This window comes from Drosophila gunungcola, assembly GCF_025200985.1.
Source record: "Drosophila gunungcola strain Sukarami chromosome 2R unlocalized genomic scaffold, Dgunungcola_SK_2 000004F, whole genome shotgun sequence".
Classification (NCBI taxonomy): domain Eukaryota; kingdom Metazoa; phylum Arthropoda; class Insecta; order Diptera; family Drosophilidae; genus Drosophila; species Drosophila gunungcola.
In genome coordinates, this window is record NW_026453167.1 from 1,793,556 (window position 1) to 1,808,042 (window position 14,487).

Genomic DNA, 14,487 nt, shown 5'->3' on the forward strand with positions numbered 1-14,487 from the left:
CAATTTACCCCGACGAAATTAAGCTTTATCCTTTGTGTTCTTGGCAGCAGTTCAAACGCCCCCAATCGACCACCCCCCTGGGTATTTCAATTTAACTTGGTTACAAATCGCAAGCTCCGTCCTCATCCCTTTGCTATTCAATAAAGAACTCAGCCCCAGAGCCAGAGACCATCATAAATTCTCGTCATTCTCAGCTGCACCTTTGGGCGAATGCATCTTACCATTTACCCGACGCTTTCCCCTTTCCTTCATCCTTTTACCGCAAAACACCTGTACTGCCACACCCCGTTCCTGGGGCCATTTGTCAGGAAAAGAGGGGGATTTGGCAGGGGCATCCAAATAGGAATAGCTGCCAAGTCATGTCACTGCCTGCTCATCTACATACACGCAGAGATCCTGTGCCGGGATACGAGGGGAAAAACTCGTATGCGAAAATACCTTCGCGACTCCGTGCCAAGTTGTACGTGTTCGGGATACCCCCTTTCCTTCCCAAATTTTCCCCCATTCGCGACTTATATTTACAGTTTTTCAAATTGCACTTTGCAACTTTTGGCTGCCAGCGCTATTTTTCCCAGATCCGGACCTTTTTGCCCCATGTGTTTATGGCTTCTTAATTGTGTGTCCCAGCCAAAAACTTTTTCCTTTATGGCCTTTGTTTTTGTCCTTTTTTCCCCGACATTGACAGTTAATGTTAATCTCGGGCTGCAGTAAAAACCCGTAATCAGGTTGATATTAATATTGATTAATTACCCGTCATGTTTGCCCATATTCCTACCATGAATATTGTTTTTAAAAATAATTAAAATGTTTTTACACATTCAATGCCTGATTGGTGGGCATAATTAACCAGCTTAATTGAGCATGAATTGAATGAACGCAACTATTGATGGAATGATTAACTGGGATAAAAACCCACACTATGTGCAAGTGGATTGACTATGGTCGAGTAAATACAAACTAGGAGATGTAACCCAGCTTGATTTATTTTTTAGTAAATTAATGTTACTTTTATTATCTGAAATCCTTGCCTTTACATAATTCTATTTGAGTTATTAAAATCATTTGATAACTTTGGACGCATTTGTTGGTTTATAAATTCTTTGTAATGAAATAAAAGATATTTTAACATATTTTTGCCATTAAGGTATAATGATTATTATATTTTGTTTAACCTATTATTTTAAGTCATTTATGTTTCAAGCCGTTTATAAAATTAGTTCTTAATATTCAACTTTTGCCCTTACATGCTTCTATTTGAATAATTAAGCCCGAGCTCTTTGGAATCGTTTTAAGCCCCTCAGCTTAATTGCGAGCCTGTAGTTTAATACCCAAAAGGATCAAATCGCTTTGCAGTCTTGTTTGTGCTGGAATTTTAATTGGTAGCAAAATCAATAATCAGCAATGCGGCATAAACTATTTATGTGTGTCAAACCAATTGCCACTCCTCCCGCCCCCAAAGCTAAAGTCCCTAAACTAACACAAACACCAAACTAACACACACAACTTCCGCTAACTCACACCAGTGAAAACAACTGAACTTGAGTCAGGAGTTATGGCAGGCAAATTGACTTGAGGAAATTTTTGCTCCAAAGTATGCAACGATTTTTCGACACTCCATTTGTGTCTGTGTGTGTGTTTTTTGGTGTTTTCCTTTGAGTTTTCGTATGTTTTTGGGGGATTTTCGGAGGGGGAGGTGTGGAAGGGGGTGTGTCTGCAAGCTAAGCCGAGCCAAAATCTAATTGGATTTGTGCTCACTCAATGAACTGCAAACGAAAAAGTGTTTTATATGATTACTCCACTGGGAGCCTCCGGGGACCCGAGAAAGAACATTTTTATTTCCATTTTGCACTTTCCATAGTCCATTAAACCGAAGTGCAAGTGATTGCAAAATATGATTCAGACGTCCATACGGAGAAAAAAACTTTGAAATATAGTTAAGATGAAAAAACTACATTTTGTTTGAAAATCAATATATAATTTTTATTTGATTTATATTTATTAAAGGAGTTTAGATAATATATTTATTTTCTTTATGCAAAAGGTTGAAAAACCAGAATTAGCAATGGCAACATTTAAACATCAATGCATTGAAACAGTTATGAATAATTATATTGCAATTTTTAAATAACAGTTCTTAGAGCAATATTTATTAAAAAAGTTTATTTTACTTAATTGTTGTTGGTGCATTATTTAGAACTAGTCCTTAAGTTATTGTGCCAGTATATCTATATAAATATGTTTTTTATAAGCCGCTTGTTGTTCAGCTTTTATTGAGCTCCCTTTTAATGGCGACAAAATATTTGCCACGTGACATTTCCAGCAATTAGGTGTAAAAACACGTAGCCAAGAATGGCGAACGGAATGCCAGGGCATACTTCGGAATCGAGGGTTTATCATAGCGAAAATCGGCGGCAGCGAAACAAACAAAAAAAAAAGGGAGCACCAGCACCAGCAGCGCCAGCTATTTTTAATGAGACGGAAAGTGAGCGCCAATCGCAGCAATTAAAATTAATTACAGTATTTGTCAGCTTAGCCGGGCTAACTAACTAGCTGGCCACCAAGTAAACTCGCCGTAAACCTGGAATAAAACCGAAACCTGGCCAGGATCCATTCACAACCGGCGCGGGGAGTTGGGAGTGTGGGAGAACTGCTTTGATTGCAATCGCGATCGTTAATTAAATGTCGAAAGGAATGTTGTTGGTGTTGCAGCTTGTGTTTGCAGATATTGCAGATGTTGTTGCTGTTGTTGTTGTTGTTGCTGCCCCCTGTGCGTAAAGATCAGCCAACATGGATAAGGGCCAAGTTGCTCTTGCCGTTGGCTATTTATATCTGCATCACGTTGTTGCACGCAATGCGATGCACATATAGCCAAAGTTGCTGTTGCAGCTTTTTCGATGTTGCTGCTGTTGCAGTAAATGCTGCTGTTGCTGCTGCTGGTGCAGTTGTTGCTGCTGCTGCGTGCATTATCGCCCTTGATCTTGGCTAAATCGAAATCGCCGACGTTGCGTGAAGTGTTGCAAATGAGTTTTTGTCTGGGGCGTGCATTGCATTTTCAATTGGTCGGCAAATTGCCAGCGCCAACAAAAACAGCCATCAAATCGAAATCACAGGTGGCACAGCTGTATTGAAATTATTATGCCAGTGATTTGGGAAATGGACACTTTAAAAAGTTATTGACATAAAGTACAGATGGCTTTATTAACTTAAATGGTTTAAAATTCATTAACAAATTTTAAGTACGTGATACAAAATTTAAGTTTCTACCTATTAATAGCTAATATCCAAAACGACTTGTAAAATATAAATCAGTTGTGTTTTTATTAACACAAAGTTGTATGTTATTAGAGAATTAAAAAACAAATTCTTAAAGGAGTACCATTTTTATTTTGGGATTAAACTAAAAATTTTTCGAATTTTAAAAGTGTTTTCCTATAAATCATCCAAAATTAAGAAACAGCCCATATGCTATGGGTAAAGATATAGCTTAACATACAAAAAAAACATATTTTTGAAATGGCCAAGTCTCTAGTAAACATTTCCACGCTCTCTGATAAACAGTTGAAAAATATTTACACTTGATATATAAAGCTCATATGCGCTATATATATATATTGCCAACATATGTAAGGCAATGCCTTTTGTGTACATCACCAAATGCAGTTGTATAAACAGAAACTTGAGCTATCAATAGATGACAACAAACAGTGGAAAACTTGAGACTCGTTTTGGGGCCAAGAAAACTTATTCGCTGCATAGGAAAAACTAATGAAAAATGCAGCGCAGAGCAAAAAAAGTTGATTGGTGTCGTCCTCCCAATTCTCTCCATTGCCCAGTTTGTTTTTTTCGCTCCCCAAAACTTGGCCATGTTTCAATTGAAAGAGCCAAACAAAACCAATGAAAAGTCCATAACGAACGGCGGGCGGAAAATGCGGGAAATGGGAGGTAGTGCCAAAGCGAAGCAATTGAAAAACATCTTCCGTCGGTGTTGCAAATTGTCAATTTCGTGGTCGCTTTTTTTGCACTCGTCAATGGCTGTGTCAAATGCACAGAAAGTTGTTAACCGAAAGTCGATGAACAACTTCAAACTTCTGATAAACTTTAATTAATATTCATGCTTAATCTGAAAGCGTTTCCATTGAATGTGCAAATCAAAAGATTGCGAATGGAATTCCCAGCAGCAACTGCCCCCCAGAAAAGCAACAACAATGGAAGCAACTCCAATATGCAAATGAGCCACGTGCATTCAGATGGCCAACGACAAGTGCAGCGGTCAACAAGTTCGAGTTGCAGCTCGAGTTGCAGTTCGTGTTGTCAGCCGGCTTAAATCTGGCGAACTTGTTTGGTAGTTCGATGTTGACACAGTGATGAGCAGTTGGTTCATGAAAATAGCTAAAAATGTGGTCATTGTGCTCAAAAGATGAAATTCTGTATCAGTTTGGTTTTGATACTTATGGTTTCACTTTGAATGGAGAAAGAAAATGAATAATTATAATTTGTAATATAAAAAATTAAACTTGTTTTTTCACTTGTGAATGTCAAATTGATACTGACACCTAAAAATTATTTTCAGATTTTTAAAAGGAATTCCCGGCTAGGAATCTCATAGAAATTTTTTATTTTATTCAAAAATATTCAAAAATATATAGGCTTAAGACCTTTCACAATTTGTTTCCATTTTTCCTATGGTTAATGGGTATTGGGATGATGCAAGAAAACATTGCAGAGATTTCATAATGTCAATCCCAGTTGATTGCCAACTGTTTTCGCAGGCATTAGTCTCATTAAGAACCGAGTCCTTTTGTGTAACTCTTGTCCAATTCCCCTCCCTCGTGTCCATTAGGGTGGACCGCTCTTGGATTCACCTATTTCAAATTCCATACTCCACATACACCATTTGCCGAATACGGGCTCATTTGTCATTCACAGACTAACAACAATGCCGGGGTGGACAACAACAAAGGCCCTTTCTGTGTGTGTTGGCTTATCAGCGAGTGTTTATCAGAAGGAAAGAAGTGACCCATACGCCCACTCCCCTTTCGTCACCCGCACCCGCACCCCCACCATCGAACATGCAACTCGAACATGCAACTCGAGCATCGAATCTCGAACATGTTGCGGCCTCTGTTGCCGGCTAAAACCCCACGGAAAACCTTTATTCTTTGGTTCAAATTTAGTCGATTTTTGACCGTTGAATTAGCAGGTTGCGGTCGGTCTGTAAGTGTGAGTGAGGGAGAGCGCGCGTGCTAAAGTGAATCCGTTGCATTTCTCTTCCTCTTCCACTCTTCGCACCTACGCAGGTGTGTGTGCGAGTGTGTGTGTGAAAAAACGAATCCACAACAACACAAATCACAATCAGCTGTGAAGTTTCTTTCAATGTGTGAAATAAATATGCAAACGGCTAATAAAGCAAAAATTACAAAATAAATAGTGTGAAATTTCCACACACAAATTAAAGCATGCTAATCGAAATAGCTCAAAGCAACTGAGTTAAATAAAAGTATTACAAAAAAACACAACACATAACCGCAAAAGGGTATATTTTAAGAGAAATTCACTGGCGGCATAAGAACTTGGGAAATTTTGACAGCAGAATCAAGGAGCAAGAGGAGAGCAGAAAGCAGGGTAAGTTTGTATAGAAATAACGGAAAGGAGAGCTTGGCAATTGTTGTAACACGCGATAGGGCGGCATGCCATCTCACTTCCACTCACATCGCACCTGCTTCTCCCCCTTCTCCACCCATTGGCGCCTTCTCTCTTTCGCCTGACAGCAGATCAAACAAAACATTCATGTTTGTTGTTGTGTTGTTTGTTTGCTGCCTTGGTGTGCGTGCACCGTTAACTTGGGCTGACATTTTACAATGCTCCCTCTTCTTTCGCCACCTCTTGTTCTTCGTCTTGTCTTAGCCTTAGTACAAGTCTGCCCAACAACTCTCTTCCTCATTTTTAGCGAGCTTTTGACTTTGTCTGCGGGGTTAAGACAAAAACAATACAAAACATAAATATGCATTCCGTCTAGAATAGTTGCACACAGAAAAAAATGTCTAAAGAAGTTTGCTTTATCTTAGATTGAAAGTCTTAAATATATATATAACAAACATCAAATAATCACTTTTGGGAAGGGTTTTTTCTTTTATAAAAAAAGGAAAATTTAAGATATAAAGATCGTCTAACTATTGTAAAACTATAATTATGTGACTTGTGATCACTAAAAATGTATATTGGAAGAGTTCTTCTTTCTTAGAAACAAAAAAATTATGTTTTTAAAGACAAGATTGAGGGTCTTAAAATTAGAATACGCGTATCAAAAGAACTTGCAATAGTTATTTTGAAATCAAAATTGTGACCTGTGATTTCCAAAATTCCAAATGAAATGGTCTTCCCAAGTTAAACTATTATTCTTCCATTATTAATGTTTAAAATAATCCTTTGGAAATTCGCAAACATTTTTTAAATCCAAAACATGTCATGCCCCAATAAATTTTAAAACCATAATTATTTGTTAATTTATGTTTAGCTTTAGTTAAAATTAAAACTTATTTAGAAGTGCACAAGGTTTTTGAGTGTGGCTTATAATGTTTGTTTTTTCATTTTCTTAGAGTATCAAAAGTTCTTTCTTTACTATGCAAAAAATATGTGTTTTTGCTTGCAAATTACTTTTTATTGGCAATTTCCTTGACTTTGCCGCGCTCTCCTTGTTTTTTTTTGCACTCGCAAAGAAAAATCAATAAATTTCATTTGATTTTTATAGTCGCCTTCTGCTCTCCTAGCAGCTGTGCCTGTGTTTGTATTTATACGTTTGTATATTTGTGCTCGAGGAAAACCCTTGAATGGGCCCGCTTTGTTTTTGCCTTTGGCTTTGCCATGGCAGCACTTCATCCACCTCTTCAACTCCCACTGCCACTCTTTTAGCCTCGTTCATCGACTGTCTGGCTGCGTGCGTTTTGCCGGTTTTTGTTTTGGTTTTTGCCTGAAAAACTCTTTAGCCTAGAATCACAGACACAAAAAGCAAAAAGCCAGAATTTTCCCCTTTTGTTATTAATTATCAAAGACGGTCGTTAGTTAGACCCGCCTAGATTAGACAGTTGATTGTGGGATGAATTGGTGTCATGACTGGAAAGAGGGGCTTCATTTATAGCCGTCTAATTAATATGAATTTTTATTATATTTTAGATTGTAAATTTTGGCATTAATAAGAACCAGTTCAGCTGGTCAAGTATTATTTTCAACTGGTTTGTGAGGCGACTGTCTTTGCAAGTTGCTCATGTGTATAAATAGATTAGATAAGATTAGATTGCTCCAGATATCTTTTGGGGGCGAATGTTATCTTTTGGTGGGGAAGACATCATTATGAAATATTTGGTTCTTTAAATAAAAATAATTACCTTCATCCGCTGTCAAGTTGAGCTCATTGCGTTAATAGGTTTATTAGCAAATAACTAACTAGTACCTAATAGAAATAATGTGTAATCTCTATCTCTACAATTTTCAGTTACAGAACTTCATTTTTATTGGCTTACAATATAATAATTTGCAAAAAAAACATGTCAAATTTATATGAGCAATAAAATGAGTGTGCGTTTGGACTGCATAATTTTTCCATTCGTTACATTTTAATATGCAGCAATATTAAATTTCCTTGATAGAGCTATTTAAATTAAACCAACTCTCTGTGACAAGGGAAAATGTCATTTGTCTTAATGCCTGCGGAAACTCATTTTTTCCTATGGCATTTCCTCAGCTTATATTTCCATTTAGTATTTGCTTAATTTCATAAAATGTACCTTTATCGCTGTCACTTGTCGTTGGTTGCCTGTGACAACGACGAGGGCTGCGTTTAATTTAATTTCCATTTCCATTAAAACGGGTTTTAGGTGAGAAAGAGACCTGGGTTCAGAGGTCTTTTCGGCTCTTTGGCTCGTTTGATGCTTGGTTGCATCATTAAGAAGCAGCAACGGCAATTAAATTTAATTATTTATGTCGGGCAGGGTGAAGAAAAAAGGGTTGGTTGGGGGGCCCCCTGTGGTCAGGCTGCAAAAGTTGAAGCTGTTGCCATTTATGTTAATTTCGATGAATTAATCACTCCGCATATTAGCATGCCTTTTGACTGGGCTTACATCATGGCCCATTCTTTGTGCGCCATTCGTGTTAGTGCGGCATAAAGTTTTGGTATAATATCGAGCAGGTGCCAGCTTAAGTTTCGATTCTTCTCGTACGGCCTCCTCTTCTTTTGGATTTCGCACGTCTGCACGTTCTTTATTGGATATATACAAAAAAAAAAGAAAGAGAACTAGGGAAACACAGTTTAGTTTGCAGCAAAAACGAGCAAAAAACAGTTGTCAAAATGTGGTACATAGGAAAAAAAAACATTATACAATATTCTTTGTCTTCGAGCTAGTTGCACGTTTTGGCGTCGGATCGAATTGGTTGCTGGTATCTAATGTACGGTATGTCGCAGGGATTGATGGGCGTTCTTAAGGGGCGAACTACTCGAATCGGTAGTCAAACGAAACTATTCTGCAGCACGTTCAAGTTGTTGGGCGGTGCTGATAAACCCAACCTTAACCCAGTTTAAAGCACACTTGATAAGTTTGAGAGCAGATAGTTAAGAGTATCCAATTTAGACAGACGAGTGACAGGTTGTTGGAAATCGAGTTGGTGATATGGGGACACCTGCTTTTCAGGAATTTGATTTGTGTTTCGGTTTATTTGTCAAATATACGGTAAAGGGTACTTACTTAGTTTTCCCTTTTTTGCTAATAGTTATTCTTTAATTGGTTAGTTTTACTTGAAATAAAATTTATTTTATAGAATTGCTCTCCAATCCAATTGTCTTATTACTAAAACATTCCTTCTCTAACCTCCTTATAGTTTTCCTTTTCCCGTAATCTTTTTACAGCTGACCTACTAATTTATCTCTCCGAGAAAGTTGCTCCTTGCAAGATTCCTTTAGCACAAAAGCTGTAGCGTAGCTCCTTCCTCTGAGAAAAACGAGATCTTTTGTCAAAACTTGCGTTGTGTTGGTCTTCTGCTGATTTCGGGTTTATTTTTCATGTTTTATGTTTTGTTTGTTTCTGGTTGGCCCCTTTATAATTCCGCTTCCTTTAGCTGATAACAATGCAGAACAAAACTTTTTAGCAGGCTTTTATACACTCCCCTCGCACGTTCACTTATTCAGTTTGGGGCAAGAGTGTGAGTTCCTCAAAGTTGCTGGAACATTTTGGCAACTGCTTTCAGCTGCTTTGCCTTTTTGGCTCTTTTATTGTTTGCAGCTCCTCTTGAAAGGAGTGCGGAAAGTCTGACGCGTAATTCATTACTTGTTGAGGGTTTGTTCTGGGGGCCTTAGTTTGGCTTTGTATTTGTGCCTACTTAGGCACATTCCCCTGGCCCTCCGACGGTTTGCGGAAGTTTCAGCCGAGATATCGCAGAAACTACTCGTATTTGCTGAGTTGCTCATATTTTGCTAGCTCTCCGCTGGACCATTCGCCTCTAATCTGTCGGCCTACGTCTTTCCTCCTCTAATTCCTCCGAAAGTCTGTGCATAATGTAAACAAAGCGAGCACAAAAATGTTTTAATGCGATAAGCAGTTTCTTAGATTGAATATATGAACATTTCCGTTCCTAGCGAAAGTGACCGTTTTACTCATTTATTGTTGAATAAAAAAGGTTTTTTGACCTTTTGACGGAAAATCCCATAAAATAATAAGTAGCCGCAACTGGTTCGGCATGGTGAAATGCTTATCCCACACTCTGAATTCCCTCAGGGCATTTGAGTAAGCAGTGGAGCAATTGGCAGATACTCAGAGTTAAGACTTGAAAATACTTAGTAAGCCAAAAAACTTTTTGAAATATTTACTTAATTTAATAGACTTTAGTTAGTATCCCAATAATATATATTTTGAAAGCCTTAAGCTCAAAAAGTATATTTAATTATTTTAAAATAAGTATAAGCTGCATAAATAAAACCTAAATTCGGCCAAATCATCTCTTAAATATCTGTTAAGCTCAACGCATAAATTTATCGATTCCCATTTTGTATTTATAAGTTGCCGACGAGTATTCTCACAGCGGGATCCTGGGGCAATATACCCCAAATGAATACAATGTTTAACCATTATGTCAGGCCCACATGCGAAGGCTTTCTTCATATATCATAAAATACATATACATAAATTCGCCGACAGTTTAAGTTTTGGCATTGTGGTATGGAGGAACCCTTTTGTTTATATGATAATGAGAGCTTCTGCGCCTCCGAGCGGGTTTCTGTTGATTTCTCCCAGACGATCTATTTCGCCTGGTTTTCAGCCTATTTTGGCCAGAATTCCTTGCCCGCCGTTGCCCTTCCCTTCCCGTTGGCCCCAAGCCATGACATGTGGCGGCGGACAACAAGCGGGCTGCTAGCCAATTTATGGCCATGGATACTATAAATTGTGGCCGGGCTATTGATTTGCTGTTACCATTCTGCTGCTGCGTGTGCTGACAGTTGACAGTTGAGTTACAAGGTCATTAAGTGGGGTGGGGGAGGGTGAGGGTGAAGAGTGGGTGGTAGGAGAGTCGGGTTGCGAACCCCCGAACATGAACCCGTTTGTGCGTCATAAGATACAAATGTAACTGTGTATCTATCGTATCTAACACAGTGCGTGTTTCTTTGCGCAATTACGCTTAATGTCCAAAGCGTGGATTCATTTCCGTTTTAAACAATCTTTTTTTGTTTTGAGAGTTTTTTGATTGATTGATGGTTTTGGTTAGAGAGGCTGAAAGGTCACTGAGATGACTGGCAGCAATCCCTCATCTTTTGTTGCTGCCAAAGAAAAGGAAAACACAAAGATGATCCCTGGAATTGAGTTGTTCTGCCTTTTTGTATCCCACAGAGATACAAATCTCTTTGTGGCTTTTTTTGCCGCTGTTTCTGCTCTGTTCTCGGGCATTAGATTACCATTCCTGTTTTCGGGTCAATTAGTTTGTTTGGCCAACTGTTTGACACTTCGATAAGGCGCGAACTGGAAATGGAAATGGAAGTGGGTCGTCGGGGCCTGAAAATGCAATGTGAAAAGATGCGAACGCTTTCACCCAACTAGAGTGCAGAGATACAAGGTACAAGATACAAGATACACATACTGACAGCTACTTAATCGAAGTAGCCGCAGTCTAAAGAGAAATGCGGCGCTGATTTTTATGCATTTGCAGCTGACCAAAACCCAGACCCAGACTTAAGATTCGAAAACCAAGATGAGTCTCAGTTTTCAGGGCAGATGACTGCCGCATTCCACTCAAAAGAAGCTGCAGGCCCCAAAAAAAAAATACACACACTCGTTCATGTGTAAGCCAAAGTCTGGTCTGAAGTACAGAGAAAAAAATGTGTACATTTAGTGGATATTTTATTGCTTATCATTACAAATTGGTCATGTAGACTAGACGATTATATATTGAACCAAAATTTAAAAAGTAATGGGACTTTTGGCCAGACTTAAGCACTCCATACACTTAATTTTACATGTTAATTTTATCTCAATTTTTCCCGGTGTATATCTTTGTTTTTGGTGGATGCAGGAGAACCTGTTTGGTTTGGGATTTGGCTTCTTTTTTCCTCTCTTTATTTTTTTTTTTCTTGTATGTTGAAAATTTACGAGTTTGGCGAATACCCAGCGAGAAGAATTCAATGAACTCGTCTTCTAAGTTGGCTCCTCCGTCTGCCGGGCTAAGTGGGCAGATCCCAGACATGGTCTTAGGCCATGTAAATGGGGGTTCTCAACAACCCACTGCCCCACCGCACCATCCCCCCACCTCCCCACATCACCAAGTCCCAAAGCCCAATCCACCCAGAAATTGCTTTCGAATTGGATTAGCTGCATAAAAAAGTTACTTTGTAGGCCCACAAAACTTGTAGGCCGCATGTTGCAGTCGTGTTGATTTGTTGTTGCTGCTTGTCCCAACATTTGTCTTGTCATTGTTTTTACTTTTTACTTTATATTTTTGTTTGTATTGTTTGTATAGTTGCCATAGGCCGGGAGGATGGCCCGTTTTCGGAGTTGGTCCGACGACAATTAGCTGCAGACTCTGCCCCACTTGCCCCACTTGCCCCATCATCTGTGACAAATCTGTGCTCCGGCCGCCCCACCCACTTACCGAAAGATATTTTTAATTGTGGACAACGCACAATTAGTCCTCAAGTTATAATTAAATGTAGCCAAAGCTGTGATGGCCACTAAGCGACACTAACAGTCGGGCATCTAAGTTTTAATTGCCGTCATTTGCTGAAGTGCCTGAAATGGCAGATGGGAGGAAATGAGTTGGGGAAATCACTATAAATACATTTGTGCAAAAAGGGAGAGTTTTGGCGTGCGATTTGAATGCGAATCAGCTTGTGGGGCTTCATGCCATTGGCAGTGGGAAGTTTTGCTTGCAAACGTTGGTGAGAATATTCTTGAAATCGAAATAAAAATTTAAATGTCGAATAAAAGGCCAATTTATCGAGAAAATTTTTAAATAACAAATAATTAATGTAATAAATAATAATTAAACTCACTCACCCAACACAGCAATCAAAAATTAATTCTATAAGCATTACAATTTCTTCAAAAGAGTCAGTTGAATTTAAAATTGCACTTAAATATTCAATCAATGCCAAGCAACTATTTCCTTTTGTTCCAAATGAAAAAAATACATAGCAACATGTGGAAAATCCAAGCTGTTTAGTGTTGTTAATATCGAACAGCAGCCTTGTAGTTTCATTTTGTTTATAGTCTGTATCGTTTTCCCAGCAAATCATGTTTTATTCAACACCTTTAAAGATAACATTCAACTATTTTAATTGATTAACAATAGGTTTTCGAAGCATTTAACTAGGAACATAACAAAAATCCAAGGCAAAAACATCTTCAATTTATGGCAGAAGCGGCGGCAAATGCAGCACTAATGACTTAAACTAACCTTCGGCAACAAATCATGGTTGTCAGAAGCGGCAGCAGAAAAATGAAAGATAAACATACAGAAATATAAAATACAAAAACAATGGCCAAAAGAAGATTTAATAAAACGCCACCGACACCGAAAGGCCAATCGAGAGAAACCTGTTGCAATTTCTTGAGTTTGCCTCCGACGGACGACGGGTTTTGTTCAGTTTATATTTTTTTCTGTGCTTTGTTTTATATACTAAACTACGGGTGGCTTTTGCTGCATTGCGGAGAGTTCTGCTAGCTCTTGTTCACAGTTTTTCCTCTGTTTTGGCATTAGGAGGCATGAATGTTCATTAAACCGTAACCGCAGCAACAGAATCAGCAACAGCAGCAGCACCAGCAGCAGCACCAAGTTGTCAAGCTCTCGGGCTCACCTGAGCCGAACATTGCCGCAAATGCCAATGCAAATGCCTCAGGTGAGCTGAAGTCACCTGAAACAAGGAGAGCCATATCAGTGGCATTTAACCAGGAAGGTGCCAATGACGCTGATGGACAACGAAGATAGGTTGCCCTTTCCAAAGTATGAAGATGGTGGTTGAAAAGATATAAGATCTTTTATGGCATAATAAAATCAACGACATGAAAGCTTTACAAAAAAGCTACCAATGAAACCAAATATTCTGTTCCTTTAAAGTTTACCAGAAGATCTTATTAAAAGTTTTATTTCAGAATTCACAGCATTTTTATTACAGTATACATTTAATGTCTTAATAAACTTACCAAAATATAAACAAAAGTTGTTGAGTGTCTAAAACTTGTAGCTAAGTTTGTTTATAATTAGGCAACTTTTTTTTTAACACTTAGTATGGCCAGTACATTGTTTAGATAAGTTTGACGTAAGTGTAGGAATAGAAAAAAATGGGGTGTTGCTTTCAAACAACAGATTAAAGCCATTTTTACTAATTTTCACATTCTCAAAATGGAGCAAACAAATTGGTTTTTCGCAAGTTTATAAAAATTGTAAGTTGTGTGGGTTGAAGAGAAAACAAATTTGCATTTATCTTTATGACTCACAGCAAATAACTAAAAATGCCATTGAATAAGTTCTAATGCGGGCTTTGCCCTCAAATCTGTTCCACTTATTAAACCCCGATCCTCGTCCAACACAAAAAAAGGTTTCAGTTTACAACTCTGAACTAAAAAAAGAAGGAAACAAGCCACTTTGAGAAAGTCAAACGCGCTTCTGGCCTTCGGGCATAAAACTTTACTTAGCCATGGGTGCTTGGGGTTTTTTTTATACTCGTAACTTTTTACATTTGTGGCAAATGTTGCATCATCATTAATACAAAACGTTGGCAACAACACAACAGCACAATCGGTGATGATGTTTCGCTTGGTTTGAGTTTGTGGTTCCCCTTTTATAAAGTTGCCCCCTGCATTTCTATAGGCCACAATCTTGCCACTTCTTTCGCCCTCTTCATTTCGAATCGACACTTTCAAATGCAAATGCAGACGATGATGACAGCTTAGGCTTCTACTTTTTTTCGTGTTCAACAACAGAAAAAAAGTAGAGACTGACTTTTGAACTTTACAT

The 14,487-nt window shown here is 38.3% G+C and overlaps 1 protein-coding gene across 1 annotated transcript in view; it reads left to right on the forward strand.

Annotated features, from left to right (window-relative positions):
* Positions 1–5,181: 5,181 nt before the first annotated feature.
* The window catches only part of LOC128254429 (putative polypeptide N-acetylgalactosaminyltransferase 9), a 62,607-nt gene continuing 53,301 nt past the window's right edge, over positions 5,182–14,487 (forward strand). Inside the window, 1 exon segment of the mRNA XM_052983535.1 lies at positions 5,182–5,622. The gene's annotated coding sequence lies outside the window, so the exon portion shown is untranslated.